Source organism: Anomalospiza imberbis, chromosome 4 (genome assembly GCF_031753505.1).
Source record: "Anomalospiza imberbis isolate Cuckoo-Finch-1a 21T00152 chromosome 4, ASM3175350v1, whole genome shotgun sequence".
NCBI classification, from domain to species: Eukaryota; Metazoa; Chordata; class Aves; order Passeriformes; family Viduidae; genus Anomalospiza; species Anomalospiza imberbis.
This window is the reverse complement of record NC_089684.1, coordinates 31,005,753-31,022,227: the sequence shown is the minus strand read 5'-3', so window position 1 is coordinate 31,022,227 and position 16,475 is coordinate 31,005,753. Positions and strand designations below refer to the sequence as shown.

Below are 16,475 nucleotides of genomic sequence, written 5' to 3'. Positions count from 1 at the left end.
TAATTAATCAATAGGATCAACAGGCTGGCAGCCACTTATTTTCAACAGAAACTCTATGGTTTGCCTGTACCAAAGCTTCATTTTTTTAACATTTCATTTCCAAATTTTACCTCTAGAGATAGCAAGCTACCAAGAGAATCCCATGTTGACATCTTGTCTTGGCAGTGCCTGTGGTTTCTTTTGCTCTTGGCCTGGACAGTCAGACAACATCCTTGCTGGACCAGGATGGTCAGATGTACCTAGATAATCTGCACTTATCAGTGTGAGTCTCATATAAGTAACTTAATAGGGCTTACAAGTTGAAACACTTGGCTAGTGTGCTTACACTCTCTCCCTAAATATATATATATATATATGTATATGCTGAGTATTCTGATAAATTTTTTTAGGGAAAAAATTATTTCATTCACAGTTTATTTTTATTTATAATGTTTAGTACAATATTTATATATGTTTAATGCAATTATATATTTACCCTACTCTCACATGTTCATGAAATATTATACCATATGCTTAAATATTTTTCTTTCTTTAAATTAAAGACTGGGTTATAACTGCATTATTTTTCTTCAACCCAAACTTTTGGATTCCATCCACACATGTGGTAACATTTGCCATTCTGTTTAATTAACCAGCCTGGTGAGAATGTTTGATTTTTTTAAAGAACCTTCTCTTTATGGAGAATTAAAGGTCATAGCTGGAAAACTGGCCAGCCGAGCTCAGTAATTTCTAAGTATTTTGTTAATTTTTCCTGGTTAATGGTCCTTTCAAATTCAGAGTGTGCAGTTTCTTTAGAGTTGCATCAAACACTCCTCAGAAATAGCAGCTCACAGTGGGAAAAGATAACCTACTTCCTTCAAGCACTGCAGCTCTATCTGTGAACTATTGGCATCACATGAAGATTGATTAAAGTTCTGCTGACACCTAATGCACAAGAAAAAAAAAATTGCCTTCTTTGCCTATCAAAGGATAGCCATCTCAAATTCTAGCTACTTGTCTCTGAGGTGTGAAACAGACTGATTCTGTTTATCAATTAGGGTGCCCATGTTTAGAGCAACATTCAGGGAGTGATGGTAATGAGGGCCCACAATCCTGGCTCCAGGGGAGTACTTCAGTATTAACCTTAGTGCTGGGTCAAGCACTGTCCCCTTTAATGAGGGTTAGGCCTTCCCAGGCAGCTACATCTTGAGCTGAAGTGTGACATAACCTCTTCTACCTTATCATGTCAGGTGACAAATTTAAACCACAGTGGGCTGAAAAAGGCTTGCTCAGCACTACAGATAATTTAATTCCTCAGTCATCTTTCCTATATCTCCTGTTGACATGCTCCAGACTATAAAACAATGATAGAAACCATGTTCAGAAAAACATAAACCTTATGAACGTGTCCAGTGGGCTTTGTGCCCTTCCCTAGTTCACCTCTGTGAATGGCAGATTGGGGTGCTGCTGGTGAAGAGGGAAGGGATGAAGCTGGAGTGATCTGTGCTTTGGGATCCACCTGTCTGTGTGACAGACCTCCTTCCAAACCTCAGCAGCCTTGCCCTGCCTCATGTGCAGCCCATGGGGCTTTGTGGGGGCTCTTGGTTGTGGATGGGGATGTATGAGTTTAACCTAGCCCTTTTCTGCATGGTGTGATTCTGCCAGTCTGTTTCCTTGGACTTTCTATTTTTAATATAATATGCATGTCTCCAGAAAATTACCTGGTTAGGCTTATAATGAAAAGTTTCCTGGGAACCACCCCTTTTTTATCTGTTCCCCAATGGGCTCACTCCTAAAATAGGCTTGAAATATATCCCATTTCTCTTCAGGTTTTGGAGGATAAAAGCAGTTTATTTCATTAGTCATCAGTCAGAGACCAAACAGCTCATAGATTTGAAAGTGCTGAATCCAAGTATCATAATTTATGGTTGGGAGGCATCATCCTTCAGTCAAATATGCTCCTTTCCCCAAGAGTTACATAAGAATTACCACTTTGATGTTGCTTTGTATCCTGGATAAGCCACCTAAACATTTTTTGACTCCCCTTTTATAGAAAGTGCATAATGGGACATATATTGTCATTATAAAGGGCTTGGAGGCAGTGCCAGGACCTCTTTGCTACACTAACAATAGCAGTGATCTTTAAGGCAGTTCAGCAGTGAGATATAGAAATTGTCAGCAGTGCTTGCTGTTGTGTAACCCTAACCAGAAACTCAGCCCCACTTCCTGGTGTGATGGGGGAGAGAATTGGAAGGGTAAGAGTGAGAAAATTCATGGGTTGAGATAAAAGCAGTTTAATAGGTAAAGCAAAAGCCACAGGTGCAAGCAAAGCCAAACATGGAATTCATTGACCACTGCGCAAGGACAGGCAGGTGTTTGGCCATGCCCAGGAAATCCGGGCTCCATCACATGTAATGGGGACTTGGGAAGACCATCACTCAGAACATGCCCCTCTGATTCTTTCTTCCCTAATTTTACATGCTGAGCATGACTCCATATGTTATGGGATATCTCTTGGGTCAGTTGGAATCACCTGTCCAGGCTGTGTCCCCTCCCAGCTCCTTGTGCACCCCCAGCCTCTTGCTGCTGGGGTGGGAGGCAGAAAAGGCCTTTGCTCTGTCAGCAATAACAAAAGCATCCCTGTGTTATCAATATTGCTTCCTGCCCAAGCCCAAATCATAGACCCATATTAGCTAACTATGGAAAAAATTAGGCTCCCCAAGCCAACACCAGCACACCTGCTCAGCCAGGAGCATGGAGAGAAGCATGTCTGTTGAACAGCTTCCAAGGCTACTGTGGCTTGGTGACTCCAGAGATTACCTGTAGCCACTTGGCCATCCAGGATCTGACTTCTGCTGCCTCTGAAAGGCCAACCTGATGTAGTGACCTGACACTCAGGAAAGGAAAGCAAAGCTCTCTCCTAAGAGCTAAGATCATTAGTGAGTGTCTAAAGGGGAATACTTGTGACATTGATTTGTGCAGTCTTTTAATTGCATTAAAATAGGTGTAGCCAGTTCGATGTTTGCACTAGAGTAAGTTTTTATGAGGCCAGACTAATGAATGAGCCCCTCTGCACCCTCTGAAATCATTTGAGTCCCTCCCTTGTGTATAGATCAAAATTACAGTAGCAGCCACAGCACAAGTGTGGCAGTGCCTGGAGAGCAGGCCAGTGCAGACCCATCAGTCAATGTCCTATCGATATACTAACAAAAATGGACTAGTAGTGTGTCAGTGTTAAATGTTGCCCTGGTTTTATATGTGTGCATTTTTCTAGAGCTAATGTAATTTCAATTATATCCTCTAAAATTAAGTATCATTAATAACCATGTGTTTTATTAAATTAAAAATGTTTGGTAAGTGTCAGTAATTTTTTGTATATAGTTCAATGGAGAGGGCTGCAGTAGATCCATATGGAGCCCAAAAGCCAGTGGAGAGAACTGGAAAGAAGTTTCAATTAGTGGAGGGAAGTTCACAGCAAGAAAAATGTGCTGATGCAGTAAACTCCTTCATTCTGACCCTCCCATTCCACTTAGGCATGGTAGAGACAGACCTCCAGTGAAGTCACTACTGAAACTGAGGAGGATAAGCAATAGCTTTTCAGACATGATCTATTCCTGGTATCTGATGATTGATTTTAGTTGTTTGAATAAATGCACCTACCTTTTTTTCTAGTGATAGAATAGTTTCTGGTGCATAAAAGTGTTGCGTTACATCACCACATTTCTAGAGTGCAGCAGCAGCAATAGCTGTTTTCCATGTGCCTTTCTTAATCGTTCAGATCCAAGAAAAGAACATGCCTTTGAGCTGCCTGAGGGACAGCATGATTGGCATCAAGGATGGACACACCTCCTGTCCAGGCTGTGGGCCTGAGGTCAGTGAGAAGCTGGTGTTGATCAGTGGCCACCTGGACACAGCTGCCAATAATGAAGGCAGCCGATGGCAGGAGAGGGCTGTGCATCCCACCACGAAGTGCCCCTTGTTAGCAGAAACACTGTGCCCTGAGTGGACAAGGCAGGGGCTAAGGATAAAGATGGCTTCCTTTTTTTAGGATGATAGAATGCAATTATTTGTCAAAACTAGCGGGCTGTGCATTCAGTTATTTTATAGCAGCAGTGTCAAGTGTTCTGCGTGTTATGATTATGTTGTATAACGCTAGAAAAAGTACAGAGCTGGCAGCTAAATTTGTTTTGCTAACTGTAACCTTTACTGTGATCCAAGAAGTGTTTGTCTTGCCCCATACCAGTACTTTATTCACCATAAAATGACTCCTTTGCTATGCAGAATTACACATAAGCACTTTTTCTTTCTTCTGCATCTATACAATACTTTGTGGAGAGCAATGTCAGCAGCACCGTAGGAACAGGATTCAGGAGTGATAGATACCTCCTCTTATCTCTGCTGCTGTAACTCTGACAGGCCTGATCCAAATCCTCTGTAACTTTTTACAAAAGTCATCCATTTGTCTCACTGATCTTTGCAACAAGTCCCAAGAGGCATTTTTCAACCTTTTAGAGAGAATTTTCAAATAATGGGAGTCCCACTTCAGTCAGTCAGGGGCTGATCCTTAAATGCTAGTCTCCAAATACTTTGGATCATATACACCTATCAACAAAAAATTACACCCCCACTCTATGTACAATCAATTATTTATTTATTAATTATATACATGTGCTAATATACTAACATATATATTATAAAACATGCACAAAATAGAAAATTTTTAAAAGAATGAGTTGAAAATTGAATAGACTAAATTATTTTTTAAAAATGATTTATCAATGAGGCACACATAAAGAATGTCTTCCTTCATCCCAGTGGTCTGTCTTGTGTGTACCCCAGTTTGGAGTCCATCATCTTTAAAAGTCCATTCATTGGCAGTGGCAACTTTACATCATCTACCACCCAGAAGTCATCTATATTCATCTTCTTGTATGTACACCTCTGTTTGGAAACCACTTATTTATGTCACTTACAAGTTTTGAACACTTCATAATATTGTCTATGGCAAGACCCTTCTCAGGCTCTCCATTTGTAAAATTAAAAAAAGCCCCAGGGAATTTAAGAAGGTTACATACACTGCAGGGGTTTTTTTTGAGAAGGTAACTAATGGACTACCACTACTGTAAGTCTTACAGACTGCTAAACTCTGTAGCATTTGGGTTTACTGGACAAAAATTATCCTGGGCAAACTATGAAGATTAGTAAATGAGCTTGATATTACCCTATTACATCATAAGAGTGATCTCACAGATGTCATAATTTAAATTATGATGCCAGAACCATGCTTCTTCTACAAACTAAATGATTCAGCAGAGAATTGTAATAAAAAGAGGCTATCTGGCAGATTATGGTTTAACTAGAGTTGTGCCAAATTTTAGATTCAGCCATTAAAACAGCTGTAATCAGCCCTGGTTTAAATTCAGCTTTGTCTAAAAATCTGCTTTTGTTTTGCTTTGATTTTTTTTTCCCATAATGACCATTCATTATGGATGTGAACTTTCCTTCCCTGTCTGGATATGTGTAAATATTTTGAAGCTTCTGTTTGCTGATTCCCATTATGTTTGAATTCTGCTTGCTGGGGCCAAGTTTCATCAGGTTGTCTCTCCTGTGCTCCTGACTCATGATCTGGTTCCACTGGAATCCTGTTGTTGCAAAGAATTTTCATGCTTCTTGACCCTATTTCCACATACTCTTGCCTCCTTAATTTTCCTCCCCAGAGCATATTATTAAGTATACCAGAACTAAATATGCTAATTTTTCAATAAGAAAACCCCAAATAAAATTAATTTACATCATTATTAAGATATCTGAAAAAATAACAATTATTTTATGAAAGTCACAATTTCCAAAGGTACAAAAATATTCAACATGCACAAAATCTGCTCACCTAAATGTCACTCTGAAATTTTGCAAGCTCTCTCATAGTTATCTTTCCCTTCTCTGTTTTATGACCTTGGGACAGAAAACATGTCTATTTAATGTCTACATTAAAATGTAGCATGTCTACATTGAAATATTCAGTTGCTATTGGCCACTGTAAAATCAAATGATCACTAACTTCCTCAGATCTTGCTATTTTATTAAAATCATTAGCATCCCATCTTTTTTGGAAGGAAATGTTTTAGTTGAACATCCTAAGGCAATATTTAAAAGTGGATTTCTTCCTTATTTTTAATATATACCATTTATTGCGTGAAAATTAAGTAATGTAGGGAAAAGAGGTGCAGCCCTGGGGTGTCATCACCTTGTTAACACTGCCATAACCAGCTTGGTCAAAAGAGAAAAAAAGGTTAAGATTGTATAGGACACCACAGGATATAAAGTCCTAAAACCACATGAGAAGTCACTGAGTTAACATGAAAGATTCCAGAATGAAACGTTGGTGTAAGAAGCCCCTTGCAATAAAGGGTTGGAAATATTGTCTCTTGCCATTTGGAATATGTTCACTGGAGAAGAGCTGGAGTCTGTCCCACCATCAGCTCAAACAGGAGTTCACCACTCCCTAGAGGGGAGTGCAGTAGAAATTAACTCAGTAATGCCTTATCTTCTGCTGTCATAGGAACTCTGTCATCTTCCAAATCCATGTGGTGAGTAATCCATACAACAGCAGCTCATGGAAAGTGTGGCATATAACAGTTACTGGTTTATTCATGGCTGGAACAGAGCTTACCTAGAAACTCAGTTCAAAAATCATCCAAACAGAAGTAGAAAAGAAAACTTTGCTTGGGTAAAATTAATGAAACCAATTAACTCAGAGCTGTGCATTTTGGAAGAAGGCAATGAGAGGTCTCTGCAAATTCTAGAAGGCCAAGGAATCCTCATTTAGAATATTTTTTTTCATGTAAGTATGTGTGTGTGTATTTTATACATGAGATATATATATATGTGTATATATGTATAGACATGTATGTGTTTATAATAAAAGCAGGGCATTTCCATACTAGGCAGTGACACCCAGTTAGTGCTGACTTATAGGTAACAAGAAGAAAGTGAGCAGGGTGACTTGCTCCTAGCAATGTCATATTTGCCCCTTTGTCAGCCTGGACTATTTCAGCAGCAGTTTACTGTCACTGCCATCAGGGTCAGCAGATCTCAGATCTTACTGTTCATTACACACTTATTTAGAACCATTACCATGCAATATTAATTCTGCTTTTAAAAGCATCCTATAACTTTACTAATACATGTAACATTTACACATAAATACACATAAATAACCTTTACATCTGAATCTAGGTCAACTCATTGTCTCTGTCAGGGAAACAATCCCCAATACATGTCAGAATGAAGAAGCTGATCTTAGCCACCTTGAACTGTTGCCTTTAAAGGCACAGGTTGTCAAGTCTTCCTGACTGCAACAGTCTGACACAAAGGAAGTACCTCTGGCAAGTTGATTGTATTTATCCATCTTGCAAGCAGTTGCCCAGCCTGTGGATTTCATCTCTTCCTCTGCAGGAGCATTTTGCAGCCAATAGATACCTGCAGGATGTACAGGCTGTTGAACTGTTGAAGACTCACCAGGTTTCTGAACCTGAAACCACATGTATTTAAGTATGACAGTGAACCTACTGAAGTGATTGTGACTATTTGCATAACTTAAGGCAAGTGTTTTCGGATTTGGGAGTGTGCTGGCTAGCATCAAGTTTAATACTAAAGAAGGAGTAGATTAGTTTTATTCCACATCTTTTAAATTTTCAATTATGTAATGTGAAATGGTTTGGACAAAAATGCTTGAATTGACTTGCAGTAATCCATAGAAGAGTTCATGCAACATCAGTCAAAATGAGGAAAACTAAACCACATTGACAATTATTTAGTAAAGAGGAAAATAGACATGCAAATAGGAGTTTATTCCAGTTCATCGTAACCAGATGTGATCTATAGTGTACCATACTTTCCATTATTAATATATATATATATATATATATATATATATATATATATATGGGCTAGATAAAATTCTATCACTGTACTTGTTTTCAGTACCAAAAATATGTCCTTGATTAGATAGCTTCAATCACAAACAGTAACATATATTTTCCTGCCACCTGCAAATACAAACCGTGCTGTGTTAGGACCGAATTGGAAGAGGAATTAATACATTTGTACAGACAAATGCAAATACATTATGAAATAATAGATTTTTGAATTATTATTTTCTAGTTTGTTTTTTTTTTTACAAATAATCACAGCATTAAGAACATAAAAGATTCTTCATTAATTTAAATTTGATATTTTTTCCTAATTTTTTTGCAGTGGTTTTGTTTATTTCTTCTTAGTCAAACTAATTTGAAGGCATCCTGACTTCCCCAGAAGCCTTCATAAATCCTGTTAAACAAGACACATATGTCTGTTGTTTAAAACTCAGCTAGGAGGAGTGTGTTAGTTCCACCTGTGCAGTTTGAATTTGTGTCATCTACATTTCCACCAATGCCCCAACAGAAGGGGGAAAAAAAGCCCCCAGGTTTCTGACATTTTATAGGCAATTTCAAGATTCCATTGCTATTTAGAGGACATTTGGATTAAGACAAGTATTTTTCATCCTGGACTTTCAGAGGCATGTGGAGAGCACCCTGAAGTATGAAGTATACAATGGAAATACTTGCATAAGGAATTACTGCTTCTGAAATGGGAAAGCTTTGTGTAAATTTGTTGACATTTGGTGGATTATTTCTGTGTCTGTCTGAGGTTGTCTGCACTTCAGAATTTTCCACTATTGCTAGTCTGCATGTGGCTCTAGCAGAGCCTCAACTGTAGACAAGCCATGTGTGTCCTTACCAACAGATAATAACTTTTTTCAGAGCAGATTTAGATGCCACAGCAATATGAATGACAGCATCTGCTGGTACATGAGAAGTTTGAGCAAAGCAGGCAGGCAAACTCTGAGTACCTCCCCTCAGGCACTGCTTTCCTTTGTGACAGTAGCCACTGGGAGAAACCTTGTCACATGGGAAGACAGGGTTAATGTGCTCTGAAACTGTTTATGTGCTTCATATCAGTATTAAATACTTGTACAGGATTTAAGAATTTAAGGATTCCTGGCCAACTGGTTAAGGGAGAGTGGGAGAGTCAGTGGAGTGTGGCCAGGCCTGTGTCTGCCCATGCTGCCCACCTGCAGCTTTCTGTCATCTCCTGCCCTACTCCTCTGGTGGACCAGAGCTCACACCACCAGAACAATGCTTGGGACAGCAAAAGCATGTGGGGTGGATGTTCATGGCTGTCTGGGTTTCCTCTCTGGTTGTGAAGGATATACTTTCTTTGTATATCTGACCATGCAGGGTGTTTGCCACACTACCAAGTTACTTGGCAGTAGAGTGATATACGTGGGACAACAGAGAACCCATCCAGGCTTCCCATGCAAAGAGCTGTTTATAAGCAGCCTTTTGTCACTTAGGATCAGGATCTGACCTGTAGCTCTGTCTGGTGTTCTTATATGCCTCCTGTTTGTCTCCAAGGTGCAGCTTCTTCTGGAAAGGAGCTTTGCAGATGTACAGACTCCTAAAGCTCTGCCTGCTCTTCATACCTAGGTGAGTAGCAGCTTTGGCCATTGATACTTGAAGATACCACTAAAGAAGTGGGTTTAGCAGTATTTCTGGATATTACCTTCAGCATGTCTTATGATATTGGATGTTTCCACAGTCTCCAGTTCTTGAAGCTACGGGAGAATGTACAAATATCCATTTCCTTGCAGAGGTTCAGGTTACACAAGCTCTTGGGTTTGTAAGCTGTCTGAGAGGTCAAATCCAGTCAAATGCTTGTGTGGCTTATCTTGTATTAAATATTGCAGTAGTCATCTTATCTATCTGAGAAAGGTGAAGGGTTCAGTGACCCCGAGACTTGAATCTATGGTGCCAGGGAGTCAGGGAATTTTTCAAACTTGCTGTATTATGCTTATCCTCTTACAGTCTGACTTTTTTTTAAAGGTGGTGTTAAAGACAGAAATACAGTTTAAAAGGTACAGTTAAAAAAACCCCAACAATCTCTGATTGTATTAATTTGTAAGCCTTGCTTATGCTCTGATCCTACAAAGCACTGAACACCTCAGGTCAAAGAGTTTTTAACTTCTGTGGGCTTCAGTGGGAATTCTTGTACTGTATGCTCAGAAATTGGAAGAGAGGGATCTTGAACAGAGTTCAGAAATGTCTTTGGAGCTCATTCATGGAAACACTTGCAACCTTATCCACAAGGTCATTATTTTTAAGGGCTTCTACAGCTCTCAGCTCCCATAGCTGTGGTAACATGAGAATATTTGCTATCATTATACAGATAAACAAATGTCTAATCTTTGTGACTGCAAAAATGTAAAAACACTGAATCCATTTATCTCAACACCGGCAAACCAGACAGATGACTGAAATACCACAGGGTTCTGAAGTACAGTAATTCTTAAAACAAGCAAGGTATTTTTAATGTGTTTAGAGTTATCAATCCTGGTATTTCCAGGCTTATTTCCTGCTACCCCATTGTGCTTCTTGTTTTAAGTTTTGAACAACAAAATTCCTACATCTCTTTGCACATGGAAGCAAGCTAATCCTCTAAAAAATTCTAAGACCAAAATTGCGTGTGTTGGTTTTTCGTGGGTGGCTTGATGGGCCACTACTGGCCCTCTTAAAGATTATTCTAATGCTGTTGTGAAGGGCCTTTCATTGACTGAAGAAGCCCTGCTATGTGCTACAATATTTTGATGTTTTTTCTATGTCCTCTGATACATTCAAAGTAATTTCACAAGTTGTTCCCACAAATAGTGGGATCAGCTTAACATAAGAAGCAGCACCTTCCCTGTGAGCCCTGAGCTACTGTCTCATCAAGGCTCTTAATATGCTTAAATGAGGAGCAGTATTTTTGTCCAAAGCTCTTGGCTGTTCTTTTTGGCGAGAAGCACTAATTTCTTAAAACTTTTTGGAGCAGCTCTTCTAAATAATACTGATACATACAAAAAACTGCTTTTCTGTTTGACTGACTGGAGTGTGTAATCTCATATCTGAACAATGTAATTTATTGCCAATATCTGAAGTGGATTCCTACAGCTTCCCCCATATATTAATAGCTGTAGCTTTTATTTTCTAAAGGATCTCCTGGGCCCTTCTTGTGGTATAAGCATTGCTGCTAACCGAGTAGCTGGCTGGAAAGGATGATAGTCCCCTGCTATTATAAATCTAGTGAGCTCACCTTTAAATGTCTGTCTCCATTCTCCCCTTTGGGCATTGTTCCAGTCACTTTTTGGCCTTTTTATTTTAAAGAAAAATTCTGTCCATATGGTCAAAGGAGGAAGTATGCTTGCCCTCAGATTCACTTAATGTGTGCTTGTTCTCTATATTTTGGAACTGGACTGCTATTGTGCAGGAGAGGAAAAAATAGCCATCTTCAATGAAAATCTAAATTAGTACCCTGCATGCATCAAACAAGAATAAAAGCCCATGCTGGAGGATACAGTAGATCTAAATATGTCTGCCCTGATTCACGTAGATGGCCAAACTCTTTCAAACAGAAACATAATTTGACCTATGAAGTAATTAATGCCATGATTATGGGGAGGGAAGACACCACAGTTCAGGCTGCAGCCCGGCTTCTTTCCATTAATAGAAAATTCTATTATTCCCTCCCCCTACACACATGCTTATCTCAGTTTTTAAAATTATGTTGGCTGCAAGATTGCGCTGAAGGCATAGCAGAATGTTTCTGCAAAGTTTCAAAAAATTTGATGTTTGAGTTTCCCAAGTTATCTGATTATAATTTTGCTCCTCTATTACCTGAAAAGAGTAGCTAACTTCTCTTTCAGCCTTGCCGTATAAATCCCTTTTACCAGACTTTTTGAGGAAGACAGATTGGCTTAATTAAAACATATTTATTGGTTTTATTCTAGGTAATTCTGAGACTAGTCTCCCACACACCAATATCAATGGGGTTTTTCCTGCCGGATTAAGCAGAAAGAGGAATACCAGCTGAAATCTAGAAAGACCATGAGAGGAGGGGTTTTTTCACATAATTTGTAATTAATTATGGTACTCACTGCTACAGGATTTTATGAATCTCACTTTTTTGTATATATTGAAAATGTAATCAGACACCTTAATGAGAGTAAAACCTATCAGGGATTTTCAAATATGCAGATAGTAACTCTTAAAAATACTTATAAAAACTATCCCTAAATCTTAGATCACTAGAAACTATGGGACTGTACTGAGGATGTGTCACTGCATGTTTGCCACTTCTTATTCACTTCCTTAGGCATTTGAGTTGGCTTCTTCTGGAGGAATGGTACCTGGTGGCCTGGACCTTTGATTTGATCACTCTGGTCAGTCTGAGGTATGTGAACAAAAACTTGACTTTGACTCAAAGGTTGTATTCTATGATCACTTTTGACAATTATAAGCACAAGGAATATGGTCATATTTTCAAATTCTGGGGTAAAATATATGGACACCTAAAATGTGATCTGAAACTTTTGCATCATTTGAGGGAATACTTTGTCAGAATAACAGCCTGAAGTGCCAGGAGCAGAGGAGAAGTATTATAGGTCAGGCCTACGTCCTGCACAGAAGCTTATTTGTAAATGGTCCCTCTCTCTCCACTTAGGGAAACTATAAAACCAAGCTAATAATGTTTATACTTAGTTTTGGAAGGAGCTTTGAGAGCTAGAAATAAATGCTTACTCTGCAAATGCAAAGATTTATTTTTTTACATGGAGTGATTGCAACTGAGTAAAAATGGGAAGAAGATCAAAAACATTTGAAAGACTCAAGATCACAAATTACTGTCAGTGACACTAATTTCTCTAATGTTTTTGGTGCTTTTTTATGTCCCCTAGGGAGGCTAAGAAGCATCCAAGAAAAAGCTCTGGCATTATGTGCCCTAACTTTTCATGCCTGGCACCTGATGTGCTGTTCCAAACTTTATGTTAGGCACAGCATTTCTGGCTGTGCGAATATTGAACACATTTTGCCAACAGGAGAGCAATGGAGTTGTCTCAAAACACTGAGCTTGAAGGCAAGAACCCTCTGCTAGGTGGAAATTAATTTTTCAGAGGAGCAAAGACCTTGCTATTAGGCAGATTTTGCTGGCATTTAAAAATACATCTCATTGTAGGCAGCTACTTCTTCATTTTGGGGAGATTTATCCCCAAAACCTCAGATATAAAAGAGCTGAGATCTTTGCAAAACCCCATTTTGTAATAAACCCTGTGTAATAAATACTGACTCTGGCTTTAAATTAAAATGGAATAATTTATTGCTATATTTGACTATTTCCCTTGAAGATGTCCAAAGTGTAAACTGGGCATCTTCAAGGCCTCTTAGGACAAAGATGGATGAGGAGAAGGCTGGCTGTGAGCCAGCAAGGCTAACCACAGCAAGGGAGAAGTGTGATGATTACACCTGGGCCAGCCCCTGCTGCCCTGACTCCAGGCTGTTCTATGGAAAGATGTGTGAGGACAGGGCAAGGATTTTGCAGAAGCTGAGACACTGAAACTCAGCAGCCTGGGACCACCCCCATGGAAGCATCTGGGAACTAGCAAGCTCATCTAGACACAAAATCAATCTTTAGTTAAAATCCATGATCTTTCCATAGGTTTTTAAGGCCAATACAGAATGGGGTCCAAGAACTGGCTCTGAGAATGCAGTGCTTTAATACAGAAGTCCAGTTAAAGTACCCTGGAAGACTGGCACTGCCTCATGGAGTGGTTAATCCATCTTCCCTCTCTGCCTCTGCTGTTCCTGCACATTTGAACTGTCATATCCTTTCTCCATTATGTAATAGCCTAGAGGTCACACATGTTCCTCTGCTTTGAATAATACATCTCTAGGAAGCCTCAGTATCTCTGTTTGAAAATTTATTTCTTTCATTTTAATATTTTATCAATTTTGTCCTAAATGGATGACCTTAACTGGTTGCAGTTCATTTCATTTCTTCTCTGCTTAAATATTTTAAAGGTTCCAAAGTAAAACATCATTCATGCAGTGTGTAACAAAAATGCTCAGCTTGAGCTTTGGATTATTTAATTGTAATTGTCAAGCTATTATTAAAATTGATTTTTTTTTCTTCTTTTCAATTTCTTCCCCCTCTCCTTCTCCCATTTTTAACGTCGTTTGTCACATCCTTTATGTTGGTATTTAACTATACTTCAGTGCTTATAGAAGAGGTGTGCAATGCATTAGGACCATTATTTGTGGGTAACATACAGGCAAGAGTCAAAATCGCCCTGCAATGGGGACAGGCATTGCATTCAGAAAATACCTCAGTAACATAATTGATCCAGTACCAGCTACAGTATTTGGTGTTAGGTACCAGTTGAGCTTTTTGCCCTATGTTTGGAGAAAAAAGAACCAGAGTTATAATTTACAAGCTGGCCATCTTGATGCTGCAACCAATCTGGATTTCATTAAGCTGGAAAGAGGTTTTATTTGAATGGTATATCATCACAACACACACATATGCACCAGGAAATAAAAGAAGTTAACAAATACCTGGCAGTCCTAGCTCTGAAATGAGTTGTGCTGTTAGAGAGATGTCATTTTGGGCACATAAGGTCCTTTGTAAGAGTAGCAGTCCTAGCCTTTCTCAAACCTTTTTAGGTAATTAAATTCAATCTTCATAAATTTCAGTATTGCTTGGCTTCCTGTCCTGATCAGGTTGATGTCACTACAGGCAGCTTCACACTGACAGTTGCTGAGTGCCTGCTCTCACTGACCCTTCTGATGTGTAAAATGTTTTGGGTTATTTAGATGTGAAAGGCAGTAAAAGCTAGTAAGCACAAATTGATTTAATGATTGTTACTCTGCACTTATACTATGAGAAAGCAAAACTAAGATATCTGCACTTCACACTGTGGCATTTTGATTAAAAATAGGAATAACAACACTGAAGGAATCTGACTCATGTCCTTGAATAGTTTCAAAATAACTCTAGCTGTTCTGCGTTTGCAAAATTTAAAAATCAGTATGCAATCCAATTTTTATATTTAAGACATTTGATTATGTGGGACAGGTCTGTATTTATGCTGAGTATTATCTTTCTCATTTTCTTCTCTCTTGCTTTTGTTCAGTACTAGTCTTGCCCAGCTGTAACTGTTGGTAAGATATGGATTCATGTTTCATTTCTGACATCTCTGTGTCATATTACAGTGACATCACCTGTTCTGGTTTGGCTATGCAGTATTCCACCAGGAAGACACATTAAATCCTTTGCCTTCCCACTAAGTCCCTAACTGCCATAGTGAGGACAATATGAAAGAAATGGCACCACCTCTCTTGCACTGACTGTAGGGTTTTGGTTTACCTGGAGTTGTGGCACTGCAACAGATGCCACGCTGGTCACTGAAAGCAGGAGTCTCTGTGCCTCCCTGTGAACAAATGGGGATATCTTGTTTCCAGGTGTGATTCCTGGGCTGTGCACAGAGGTGGAAATGAGTGGAAATGAGTGAATGTATAAGCAGGTTGCCTCTTGTTTTTTCCTGGGATGGAGATCTGGATCTTTGGGCATAAGCCAAAAAGTCCTGCCAGGTGTTTTTATGGTAATCCTGTTTTCCTCCAAACAATAGAGTAGATGTGCTATAACCACAGCAAATGCTTTGAATAGTTCTTTAAAGAACACTTGAAACACTTCTTGCATATTTTTTCTGCCCTTACAAACAGTTCACTTGGTTTCTGAGGAAGCTCCTGAAGGTAACCGGCATTGCTTCTCTAACTACAGGAGTTTCCAAACTCAGGTGGTGTGGCAGGTGAGGTTATCTTGCCTCAACAGGGAGTGTGTTAGTATAATCCTTCAGAAAGTTTTTGCAAACACATCCTCCTCATCCCTAATTATATAATTAAAAAGTATAAGCATGGAAAATCCTTCTAAATGCATATTTAAATCCTAAAGGATCTCCTTAGAGTGGAGTATTACATGAGATAGCTTAGCAATGAGTTGTACTAAGGCCTGATACATTATAACAATTATGAACATGTTCGCTTTATTAACTCAATATCAGTAATTGTGCTGTGACCAGTGCACCTCATACTTAAATTTAAGCAGCTTTAATGTACTTGTAAACTGTATTTCCATCTAAGCCAGAAAAAACATGAGGGAAAAGAAGAATGAGGTGTACAAGGAGAAGAACTGAGGCACAGAGGCAAAAGATACAGAGACAGTCAGTCTGATTCCAGTATCTGCTGTTCAGTAGTAGCCAGGCAGAGATTCCCAAAATACCGTAAGGAAACCGTGGCATGTCTCCAGAAGGAGATTTCCCTGGGAAGTCTGTCACTTTGGCCAAAGTGAGCGCATGTTGCTGCTCTTTACCTCAACAGGGTAAATATCCTCATGAATAGCAGTATTTTTTTGTGACTACAGCTGCTCTTTTAACTCTCTGCATAAAGAACTGCATTTGGGGAACTAAAGGTTATGAATTCAAATCCCAGTTTCCACTTCCAGATGCATGTGTACATTTGGCTGGAAACAATGCTGGCTGTGTGGATGCATACAGCCACGGATCGTTGCAGCAGCACAAGTCAATTAGCCTT

At 39.1% G+C, this 16,475-nt stretch overlaps 1 protein-coding gene and 1 long non-coding RNA gene across 2 annotated transcripts in view; one reads left to right on the top strand and one right to left on the bottom strand.

The window, feature by feature from the left end:
* LSM6 (LSM6 homolog, U6 small nuclear RNA and mRNA degradation associated) overlaps nt 1-16,475 on the bottom strand; it is a 120,557-nt gene that overhangs the window by 16,610 nt on the left and 87,472 nt on the right. The gene's annotated exons all lie outside the window — the stretch shown is intronic.
* Nucleotides 7,929-15,307, top strand: LOC137472545 (uncharacterized). Its single transcript, XR_010998256.1, has 2 exons — nt 7,929-9,506; nt 11,843-15,307. It is a non-coding gene; the product is annotated as an uncharacterized lncRNA (long non-coding RNA).